Here is a 13,066-nt window from a genome sequence, read left to right as displayed (position 1 = left end):
ATCAGAATGAGTTTTTCCCCACAAAAAGGGCTTTATTACAGACAGAAATACTCCTCAGCTCCTTCTCCCCTCAGACGATCCCGCAGGTGATGAAGTCGGATGTGGAGGTCCTGGGCTGGTGTAGTTACACGTGGTCTGCGGTTATGAGGCCAGTTTGACGTACTGCCAAATTCTCTAAAACAAATTAACGTTGAATTCTCTGGCAACCGCTCTGGTGAACATTCCTGCAATGTGCATTCCAATTGTAGGCTCTCTCAAAACTTGAGACATCTGTGGCATTGTGTTGTGTGACAAAACTGCACATTTTAGAGTGGCCTTTTATTGTCCCCAGCACAAGGTGCACATGTGTAATGAGTGTGCTGTTTAATCAGCTTCTTGATATGCCACACCTGTCAGATGGATGGATTATCTTGGCAAAGGAGAAATGCTCACTAACAGGGATGTAAACAAATTTGTGCACAACTTGAGAGAAATAAGCTTTTTGTGCGTATGGAACATTTCTGTGATCTTTTATTTCAGTTCATGAAACATGGCACCTACACTTTACATGTTGCGTTTATATTTTTGTTACGTGTAGATATGAATCGTATCAGCGTGGTTGTAATCAGCCAGTGGAAAACAAAGGGGATCCAGAGGGAGAGAGAGATGTGGGAATTTGAGCGAGTTGACTAATATTCTGAGAGATTAAAGGAGAGAAAGAAAGAGAGGGAGAGAGAGATTGTGTGTGTCTGTATAAAGAGGTCAGACTGGGCTTATGAAACTGTCTATGACCTAACCTGCCCTATTTCTGACAGAACACAACTCTGTACAGTCATATCATACCCGTAGGCACACAAACACACACACACACATACATGCATGTACATGCTTTAGGATCAGAATGTCAAATACCACCTCTAAAGTTTTGATACTGTGTGTCAATAATGGCAAACTTTTAAACAGTTGGAGCAGAGTCAAGTACATCTGACCTAAGAGCCCTGAAATAAAAACACATGGATGTTAAATAGGATCCAGATTGCATGTCCTCTTAAAGAAGGGTTTTAACAGTGGCACGCACTCACACGTACGTACACATGCACTCACACACACACCCGGAACACAGTTTTTTCATTAAAGGAACACAGACTGTGGTGTGCTCTGCTACTACACAGACAGGAGTACACTGATGTTCTCAGGTTTTAACACTATTTTATTTAAATGTTGAATTCAATCAAACTCTTACTGCAATGGTTATCTGGTAATGTCTTGATATTGCTTTATTCCCGAAATGTCTAAATGGTTTTAGGTAAAATGACCACATAACTACTTTCCGAGGTATGTTTGTTGACTGAATAAATAATGTTCTATTCTATCCCCCCTTCTAATCTCTCTCTAAATGTTCTCTCTCTTTACCGCTTTCCCTCTCTCCCCTCCCACTCCCTCTCCCATCTTTCCCATTCTCCCTCCCCCCTCTCTCTCATTCTCTCCCCCTCTCTACCCTTCTTCCTGCCCTTTTTATCCTTCTCCCTCGCCCGTCTCTCTCCTTCTCCCTCCCCCCTTTTCCCTCCCTCCCCCTCTCATTCCTTCTCCCTTCCCCTCTCTCCTCCCCCTTTCTATCCTTCTCCCCCCCTCTCTCCCCTTCTCCCGCTCTCTCTCCTCCCCCCTTCTATCCTTCTCCCCCTCTCTCCCCTCTCTTTGCTCCCTCCCGCTCTCTCTCCTTCACCCTCTCCCATCTTTCTGCTTCTTCCTCCCCCTCTCCCCTTCTTCCTCCCCCTTTCTCTCCTTATCCCTCTCTCTCGCTGCTTCTCCCTCACCCCTCTCTCTCCTTCTTCCTCCCCCACTCTCTCCAGTAGAGAAGGTTATGCTTGGCATTATGTTTGTCTTACCTCGGCTCTTGGTGTCACATGCAGTGTTATGTACGTACACACACCAAAAACAGGGGCTGTGTGTGTGTGTATATGGAGTATGTTGTCTGGGGGTTTTGATACATGCGTTGTTGACAGTCTCGCCCCTCTGCCAGAACTACAGGGCCCCTCTACCCCTCTGTGGGCCTCTAAACCTCTCTTTTCTCTCTCTGTCTTTCTCGTTCTATACTGCTGTCCCTCTCCCTCTGCGCACTCCATACCTCCTGCTCTCTCTCCGTCTCTCTCTCTCCTCGCCTCTCCCACCATTCACCACCACATCCACCTATCTCTAACACACACGGTGGCAGGGCTGTACTCTACCTCCCCAAGGAGTAGTGTTTAACTCACTGACGAGGGGTTTAAGGCCGAGGATGTTTGTGTGTGTGGTGGTGGTGGGGAAAGTAAATTGTTTAGTGTTTCTGTGCTGACTCCACATATGATCCTCATCATTAGCTAACGGGGGTACATACACAGCTCACGGTGAAGGATGACGTTAATCCAGTGTTAGCCATAATGGGTCCATTCTAGCTGTTCAGCAGGATCTACTGCAGACATCACAAAGCACTTGTACATACCTGCTCTATTCTATTAGGTTCTATTACGTTCTATTCAGATGTGGTGAATAAAACATTCATCTTTATATTTTGCTTTAAAGGTTTATCAATTGTTTGTCAAAATCTAATGTAGATTACAAAGGTTCTAACGATTATTAGGTGTGGGAGACATGAAAGCAACATGAACAACAATTTGTTTTATAAAAAAAGAAAAATGTTAATGCACATTCTTCTAGTCAATGTCTCCATACCAAGTCCAGAGTGTCATGTTTCAGATGTAATTAGAACTGAGTTGACAGCCCGTGGCGTTCCAAAGTTAGAGCTCAAAGTCTGATGGCACATGTGACTGTATCGTTGGCCATTTTAAATCGTGTCAGTATGTCAGATTAGCTCAATCGTCAATTTCTCAGCCTCTGAGTATCACAGAAACACAACACTTTGAATAACAGACAAATGTCAAAGTGGCTGGGTGAAATGTATCCACATATCTGTTCAAAACATGAAAAACATTCAAACGTATGTTTTGAAAGATCAACTTTGACTATAAATGTGTGCATTTCTTTATTTAAACCTTTTACTGCAGTGAGCTAAATCAAGGTCACAGAGTGTTTCTTGGTAGTCTTAAACAAATCTTCTTTGAAACAAAAGTATACACCTTCACACACATGGTTGTGGGCTTAAAAATAAGACACCTGTACCATGTCAGATATAGAGTTGAAATGTATTACATTTAGAGTTTGCATCCCAATATTAGACTTTATATACATCACATAAGACTGAAATATAGCAAAACCGTTTGACATAGAAACACCGGATTTTCGTGACAAATTTAATCATGTTTATTAATTATGAAAAATATGAATAACATTCCACCGATGAAGCGACTAGAGGGCGCTTCAACTGCAATACTATACACTTATTTGAGGGAAATATAAACCATTTACTTGTGTGTGTTTAAACTATTTATATTTGTGTTACTGCTTGACAGACAGTGTCTCTTTGCAATCATTACAAATTTGGGGTCAAAATGAGCCCTGTTGGTGCTTTTAAGCTAAAAATATGTTGGAGCCTTTAAGGTTCGCACTGTAGCAACATGAAAAACATAATCGTCAATAACCACAGAAGCCCCATAGGGGATAATCAGATCTTAACTACACTAATGCTTTATTGGTCCTGGGGATTCACTGTATTGTTTTAGTAAACACACACACACACCGTGAGTATGTATGCTATCTTCCAGATCTTGACCTGTGATAAAGCATTATAATTATTGTATGAATTGCACTCCACACTGCCCTTTCCCACCTGGACAAAAGGAACACCTATGTGAGAATGCTATTCATTGACTACAGCTCAGCGTTCAACACCATAGTGCCCTCAAAGCTCATCAATAAGCTAAGGACCCTGGGACTGAACACCTCCCTCTGCAACTGGATCCTGGACTTCCTGACGGGCCACCCCCAGGTGGTAAGGTTAGGTAACAACACGTCCACCACGTTGATCCTCAACACAGGGGCCCCTCAGGGGTGCGTACGAAGCCTCCTCCTGTACTCTCTGTTCACTCATGACTGCACGGCCAGGCACGACTCCAACCTCATCATTAAATTTGCCGATGGCACAACAGTGGTAGGCCTGATCACCGGCAACAACGAGACAGTCTATAGGGAGAAGGTCAGAGACCTGGCCGTGTGGTGCCAGGACAGCAACCTCTCCCTCAACGTGATCAAGACAAAGGAGATGATTGTGGACTACAGGAAAAAGAGAACAGAGCACACCCCCATTCTCATCGACCGGGGCTGCAGTGGAGCCGGTTGAGAGCTTCAAGTTCCTTGGTGTCCACATTGCCAACAAACTAACATGGTCCAAGCACACCATGACAGTCGTGAAGCGGGCATGACAAAACCTATTCCCCTTCAGGAGACTGAAAAGATTTGGCATGGGTCCTCAGATCCTCAAAAGGTTCTACATCTGCACCATTGAACTAATCTTGACTGGTTGCATCACTGCCTGGTATTCTAACTTCTCGGCCTCCGACCGCAAGGCACTACAGCGGGTAGTGTGAATGGCACAGTACATCACTGGGGCCAAGCTTCCTGCCATCCGGGACCTCTAGACAGTGTCAGAGGAAGGCCCTAAAAATTGTCAAAGACTCCAGCCACCGTAGTCATAGACTGTTCTCTCTGCTGCCACATGGCAAGCGATACCGGAGCGCCAAGTCTAGGTCCAAGAGGCTTCTAAACAGCTTCTACCCTCAAGCCATAAGACTCCTGAACGTCTAGTCAAATGTCTACCCAGACTATTCACATTGCCTCCCCTCTCCACACCAGTGGCACTCTCTGTTGTCATCTATGCATAGTCACTTTAATTATCTCTACCTACATGTACATACTACCTCAACTAACCTGTGCCCGCGCACATTGACTCTGTACCGGCACCCCCCTGTATATATTGTTATTTTTTTACTGCTCCTCTTTAATAACTTGTTACTTTTATCTCTTATTCTTATCTGTATTTTTTGAAACTGCACTGTCGGTTAGGGGCTCGTAAGTAAGCATTTTATTCGGCGCATGTGACTAATCAAATTTGATTTGATGAATGGCTACATAGGACCTGTAGAGTCAAGTGTCACTAGTCCTTCTCCCTTAACTGCCACCACTGTTGTGTTACCAGCCATATGTACAGTACAGGATATGGGGAGAGAGAGAGACGGAAAGAGGGATAGAGAGTTTTCCATTATTGATAATAATTGTCCAACATGTTATTATTCAATCTCTTCTGTTTGTCTTTTCTTTTTTTTATTCTGGAGAAAATAAAACGACAACATGACAATCAGTTCACATCACTAAGACGGCATGCACTGGAATTACTCTATTATAATATACTTCATGATAAATGTGTTACAGCATAGGCAGGCCTACATTTTCACAACGAAACTGATCCAAAATGGCGTAGCAGTAAGACGTGTTTGTTTTCGTCCCATGTAAATATTCCGGGTTTTTTTCAATTTTTTTTGTATACATTTCAATCTCTTTTTTCCATTTTCGGATTAAATATACCTTCCTGCAACCCGCCTCACCCAATGTGGTACGGATCTGCTATTTTTTTTTAGATCTTATAACAGGAACCTCCATCAGAGGCTAGCCATCAGAAGCTAGCCAGCTAATTAGCTACTAGCTATTTAGTCATTGTTAGCCACTAATAGCGGTCTTTACCTTTAGCTCAGACACCAGCCGCGATAGCCCGGATAATACCTGCCAGTCTGCACAGCGCGATACAGTTTTTTTCACTACATCACCGGATTCCTGTCGCAAGCTCTGGACCATTACACCGGATCATCGCAGCTAGCTAGCTGCTACCAAGTAGCTATTGTGGCTAACGCCCTTGTCCAGAAGCAAGCACCAGTTAGCCTCGAGCTAGGCCCATCTCTCGGCTAGCAAACGAAGTACACCAACTACAATACCTCTCTTGCCAATTGGCCTGGACCCTTTGTCAACACGGAGCCCCGCTGATCCATCACGACTTGTTTGCTAGTCTGCTGACGTAATTCGGCCGATGTGCTCTCAACCAGCCTCTGCGTCGTGGATGTCGGTGAAGACCCATCTGCTAGCCCCAGCCCGCAAGCTTTCTGAACGCCGTGTCTCCCGCTCGCCTAGCCTAGTAACGACTACCGAACGGCTCCCTGTTTCATCTATTGCTGCTCATTGGACCCTATGATCACTCGGCTACACAGCTGATGCCTGCTGGACTGTTCATTAACACGGTACTTCATTTTGTTTATCTGTCGGCCCCAGCCTCGAACTCAGGCCCTGTGTGTAGCTAACTGACCCTCTCTGCCCATTCATCGCCATTTACTCGTTGTTGTTGTCTTAGCTGTTTACCCGTTGTTGTCTTAGCTCTCCCAATCAACACCTGTGATTGCTTTATGCCTCTCTCTAATGTCAATATGCCTTGTATACTGTTGTTTAGGACAGCTCTCATTGTTTAATTTTACTGCGGTGCCCCTAGTCCTGCTCAACATGCCTCAGATAGCTCCTTTGTCCCACCCCCCACACTTGCGGAGACCGCACCTAGCTTAACTGGCGCCTGCAGAGATGCAACCCCTAACTGTAAAAGCCTTGGGTTCATGCATGTTAACATCAGAAGCCTCCTCCTTAAGTTTGCTTTATTCACTGCTTTAGCACACTCCGCCAACCCTGATGTCCTAGCCGTGTCTGAATCGTGGCTTAGGAAGGCCACCAAAAATTCTGAAATTTTCATTCCAAATTACAACATTTTCTGTCGATATAGAACTGCTAAAGGGGCCAGAGTTGCAATCTACTGTAGAGATAGCCTGCAGAGTTCTGTCATACTATCCAGGTCTATGTCCAAACAGTTTGAGCTTCTACTTTTAAAAATCCATCTCTCCAGAAATAAGTCCCTCACTGTTGCCACTTGTTATAGACCCCCCTCAGCTCCCAGCTGTGCCCTGGACACCATATGCGAATTGATTGACCCCCATCTATCGTCAGAGTTTGTACTGTTAGGTGACCTAAACTGGGATATGCTTAACACCCCGGCCGTCCTACAATCTAAGCTAGATGCCATCAATCTCACACAAATTATCAAGGAACCTGCCAGGTACAACCCCAAATCCGTAAACTTGGGCACCCTCATAGATATCATCCTGACCAACTTGCACTCTAAATACACCTCTGCTGTTTTCAACCAGGATCTAAGCGATCACTGCCTCATTGCCTGCGTCAGTTAAATGTCCGCGGTCAAACGACCACCCCTCATCACTGTCAAACGCTCGCTAAAACACTTCTGCGAGCAGGCCTTTCTAATCGACCTGGCCCGGGTATTCTGGAAGGATATTGACCTCATCCCATCAATAGAGGATGCCTGGTTGTTCTTTAAAAGTGCTTTCCTCACCATCTTTATAAGCAGGCCCATTTCAAAACATTTTGAACTAAGAACAGATATAGCCCTTACTTCATTCCAGACTTGACTGCCCTTGACCAGCACAAAAACATCCTGTGGCGTACTGCACTAGCATCAAATAGTCCCAGCGATATGCAACTTTTCAGGGAAGTCAGGAACCAATATACAGTACACAGTCAGTTAGGAAAGCAAATGCTAGCTTTTTCAAACAGAAATTTGCATCCTGCAGCACTAATTCCAAAAAGTTTTGGGACACTCTAAAGTCCATGGAGAATAAGAGCACCTCCTCCAAGCTGTCAACTGCACTGAAGCTAGGAAACACTGTCACCACAGATAAATCCACGATAATCGAGAACTTCAATAAGCATTTCTCCACGCCTGGCCATGCTTTCCACCTCGCTACCCAAACCCCGGCCAACAGCTCTGCACCCCCCGCAGCAACTGCCCCAAGCCCCCCCCCCCCCCCCCGCTTCTCCTTCACCCAAATCCAGACAGCTGAGCTGCCAAATCTGGATCCCTACAAATCAGCTGGGCTAGACAATCTGGACCCTCTCTCCCTAAAATTCTCTACCGCCATTGTTGGAACCCCTATTACTAGTCTGTTCAACCTCTCATATCATCTGAGATTCCTAAAGATTGGAAAGCGGCCGTGGTCATTCCCTTCTTCAAATGCGGAGACACTCTAGACCGAAACTGTTACAGACCTATAGCCATCCTGCCCTGCCTTTCTAAAGTCTTCGAAAGCCAAGTGAACAAACAGATCACCGACCATTTAGAATCCCACCATACCTTCTCCGCAATGCGATCCTGTTTCCGAGCTGGTCACGGGTGCACCTCAGCCACGCTCAAGGTCTTAAACGATATCATAACCGCCATCGATAAAAGACAATATTGTGCAGCCGTCTTCATCGACCTAGCCAAGGCTTTCGACTCTGTCAATCCCCGTATTCTTATCGGGAGACTCAACAGCCTTGGTTTCTCAAATGACTGCCTCGCCTGGTTCACTAACTACTTCTCAGATAGAGTTCAGTGTGTCAAATCGGAGGGCCTGTTGTCCGGACCTCTGGCAGTCTCAATTCGGCGCCACAGGGTTCAATTCTCGGACCGACTCTTTTCTCTGTATATATCAATGATGTCGCTCTTGCTGCGGGCGATTCTTTGATCCACCTCTACGCAGACACCATTCTGTATACATCTGGCCCTTTGGACACTGTGTTAACAAACCTACAAACGAGCTTCAATGCCATACAACACTCCTTCCGTGGCCTCCAACTGCTCTTAAATGCTAGCAAAACGAAATGCATGCTCTTCAACCGATCGCTGCCCGCACCCGCCTGCCCGACTAGCATCACTACTCTGGACGGTTCTGACTTAGAATATGTGGACAACTATAAATACCTAGGTGTCTGGCTAGACTGTAAACTCTCCTTCCAGACTGATATTAAGCATCATATTAAGCATCTCCAATCCAAAATTAAATCTAGAATCGGCTTCCTATTTCGTAACAAAGCCTCCTTCACTCATGCTGCCAAACATACCCTCGTAAAACTGACTATCCTACCGGTCCTTGACTTCGGCGATGTCATTTACAAAATAGCCTCCAACACTCTACTCAGCAAATTGGATGCTGTCTATCACAGTGCCATATACTACCCACCACTGCGACCTGTATGCTCTCCTCGGCTGGCCCTCTCTACATATTCGTTGCCAAACCCACTGACTCCGGGTCATCTATAAGTCTTTGCTAGGTAATGCTCCGCCTTATCTTAGCTCACTGGTCACCATAGCAACACCCACCCGTAGCGCGCGCTCCAGCAGGTATATTTCACTGGTCATCCCCAAAGCCAGCACCTCCTTTCCTTCCAGTTCCAAAAATCACTGAAGTTATATCACTTATATCTCCCTCACTAACTTTAAGCATCAGCTGTCAGAGCAGCTTACCGATCGCTGCAGCTGTACACAGCCCATCTGTCAATAGCCCATCCAACCAACTACCTACCTCATCCCATATTTGTTTTTCTGATATTTTGCACACCAGTATTTCTACTTGCACATCTTCATATGCACATCTATCACTCTAGTGTTAATTGCTAAATTGGAATTACTTCTCCACTATTGGCCTATTTATTGCCTTACCTCCTTACTTCATTTGCACACACTGTATACATATTTTTCTATTGTGTTATTGACTGTGCATTTGTTTATTCCATGTGTAACTCTGTGTTGTTGTTTTGTCGCACTGCTTTGCTTAATCTTGGCCAGGTCGCAGTTGTAAATGAGAACTTGTTCTCAACTGGCCTACCTGGTTAAATAAAGGTGAAATACATGTTTTAATTAAATAAAGGAAAGGTGGATGTGGTAGACTAGAGAAAAACAAGAAAACATTAAAGCCTTTTAAAAAAGATGGCAAAAACCTTTTTATTCAGTAGAAATGGGCAGACATGTCAACACGCTTTCTCCCTCAGTCCACGAACATTTTCGTTATCTAAAATGTACTAATTCCTTATTATGGCGGGGGGAGGGTAAACTGGTGACTTCAACAGCCGTTCTGTGACCCAAAAAACTGTCAGTCTTTGCCTGGAATAAATTGTGGAATATACTATTTCCAAGAACAGGGGTGGGGGAGCATATTTGACGAAACATTGAATTCTTAACCATTGGCTGCTCAACTTTAATTCGGACTACTATAAAGTCTAAAATAAACAACAAAGAAGACGAATAGGCTTAATTTTTATTTCGACGAGTTCTGTTTGTTTAAAGGGGTTGGTTAAAGAAGGACGTAACATCGCAGACCCCCGCCATACACTGCTGCATTTCGAGCGGCCCCATAGTAGAATCAATTCAGCTAGGGGTAGCTTGAAACTGTCAACTGATGCTTTCCTCGGAGCTCTGGAGAAACACAGTCAAACTGAATACAGTCAGCTAGTGGGATATCAGCAGCACGGCACAAGTTGCACACACTGTCGATCACACTCATTAATCTTTGCTTTTCCTTGACCGATTATCAAATGAATAATTATGTTAAGTTAAATAACAGTGTAATACATTAACTACATGAAGGCTATGCTTAAACTATAGTCATTGTGTTTTGAGCACTGAAATGGACTGCATAATGCTCAACACTTCAGTCATTTACACTGAGAGGGTTTAAAACATGTCTTCATGTGCTAGAATGCAAAATGAATATGCCAACTTTAAGATCATCTCTCATAACAAAAATCGATCGAAATTCCAATTAAACTGAAAAGAATAGCTGAAATGATCCCTGATCATAATCCGCTTCTTTCTCTGTGTGAAGTTGAAGGTATTGTAGCAGTTGGGTAGTAACTAAGGAGGTGGGGGCGAAACATAGCAACCATCACATCTAGATGAAGCCCTGTGATGAGTGAGATTTCTCGTAATCACCGTCCCAAATGTCCCTATTCCCTACCATACTGTAGTGCACTACTTTTGACCAGAGCCCTATGGGCCCTGGTCAAAACTAGTGCACTATGAAGGGAATAGGATGCCATTTGGGACAGGCAGTCATGTATGGTCTTACCTGGTCACTGTATCCATGCCACCACCACACCTGGAGCAGGTTGAACTGGACAGGTAACAAACTAGATGCTTTGGAGCTTTGAGTGCGCACACACACGCTGTACTTATGTCACTCATGTACGTAAATTACTTTGCGTCACAGGGAACATGGCTTGGGGGAAAATCAGGCGCACTATTCCATTGTGTGTGTGTGTGTGTGTATCACCCATATGCATCAATGTAATCTGTGTGTGCCTGTGTGTGTGTGTAACCACCAATGTCACCTTCATGGAACACTATACATGGAGCATCCTTCAGAATGTAACAGATAAGGTTTGTAGGCAGGGAGGGATGTTGATGTGTGTGTGCCGTTGGAGCATCCTTCAGAAGGAAACAGAATGTTTGCAGGCAGAGATATTGATAAGGTCATCCCTTCCCAAGGTCACTTCCACATGTATGCGTATTTCATTTCATCCTCTATATATCATACAGAACTATATACATTCTGTATGATCTGTTTCTATGTGTTTAAGACAGGTTGAAACCTAGCTCTGCTTTCTTTAAGGACACACTGCATAGACTGAAGCAAGAGGTCTCTATGAGCCAGTCAGATCAGGAACAGTCAGTGTGTGTGATGCGTGTCAGTGTTTGCCATGTGTTTGCCATGTGAGTCATCCTCAAGTGTGAGGGTCTAAGTAGAAAGATCCTCTCCTCCTACTCCTCTCTCCTCCTTCCACCTCCTCCCTCTCCACTCCTTCCACCTCCTCCCTCTCTCCTTCCACCTCCTCCCTCCCTTCTCTCCTCCTTCCACCTCCTCCCTCTCCACTCCTTTCAACCTCCTCCCTCTCTCCTCCTCCCACCTCCCTCTCTCCTCCTTCCACCTCCTCCCTCTCCTCCTCCCCCCTCCTCTCTCCTCCTTTTACCTCCCCACTCTCATCCCCGCTCTCCTCCTTCCACCTCCTTCCTCTCTCCTCCTTTTACCTCCCCACTCTCATCCTTCCACCTCCTCCCTTTCCGCCTCCCACCTCCCTCTCCTCCTTCCCCCTCCTCTCTCCTCCTTTTACCTCCCCACTCTCATCCCACCTCCTCCCTCTCTCCTCCTTCCACCTCCTCCCTCTCTCCTCCTTTTACCTCCCCACTCTCATCCTTCCACCTCCTCCCTCTCCACCTTCCACCTCCTCCCTCTCTCCTCCTTCCCTCTCCTTCCACCTCCTCCCTCTCCGCCTTCCATCTCCACTCTCTCCTCCTTCCACCTCCTCCCTCTCTCCCCCTTCCACCTCCCCCCTCTCCCCCTTCCCTCTCCTCCCTTTCTACTTATTTCACCTCTCTCCTCCCACCTCCCTCTCTCTTCCCCCCTCCTTCCACCTCTCTCCTCCTTCCACCTTTCTCTCCTCCTTCCAACTCCTCCCTTTCTCCTCCTTCCAACTCCTCCCTCTCTCCTCCTTCCACCTCCCCTCTCTCTCCTCCTTCCACCCCTCTCTCCTCCTTCCACCCCCTCTCTCCTCCTTCCACCTCTCTCTCCTCCCACCTCCTCCCTCTCCTCCTTTAACTTCCTACCTGTCCTCCTTCCACCTCCTCCCTCTCTCCTCCTTCCACCTCCTCTCCTTCCACCTCCTTCCAACTCATCCATCTCTACTCCTTTCACCTCATCCATCTCTCTTCCTTCCACCTCCTCCCTCCTTCCACCTCCTCCCTCTCTCCTCCTTCCATCTCCCCTCTCTCCTTCCATCTCCTCCCTCTGTCCTCTTTCCACCTCCTCTCTCTACTCCTTCCACCTCCCCCCTCTCTCCTCCTTCCACCTTTTTCTCCTCCTCCCTCTCCTCCTTCCATCTCTCCCTTTCCTCCTTCCACCTCTCCTTCCACCTCCTCCCTCTCTCCGCTTTCCACCTCCTCCCTCTCTCCTCCCACCTCCATTTCTGCTCCTTCCACCTCCTCCCCCTCTCCTCCTTCCACCTCCTCCCTCTCCTCCCTCTTTTCCTTCCACCTCCTTTCTCTCCTCCTTCTCACCTCCTCCCTCTCCACCTACCTCCTCCCTCTCTCTCCTTCCACCTCCTCCCTTTCCTCCCTCCACCTCCTCCCTCCCTCTCTCCTCCTTCAACCTCCACCTCCTCCCTCTCTCCTCCTTCCACCTCCTCCCTCTCTCCTCCCACCACCTGCTCCCACCTCCTCTCTTCTCCCACCTCTCCCTTT

The sequence above is a fragment of the Salvelinus alpinus genome, chromosome 38, assembly GCF_045679555.1.
Source record: "Salvelinus alpinus chromosome 38, SLU_Salpinus.1, whole genome shotgun sequence".
Taxonomy (NCBI): Eukaryota; Metazoa; Chordata; class Actinopteri; order Salmoniformes; family Salmonidae; genus Salvelinus; species Salvelinus alpinus.
This window is presented reverse-complemented; position numbering follows the sequence as displayed.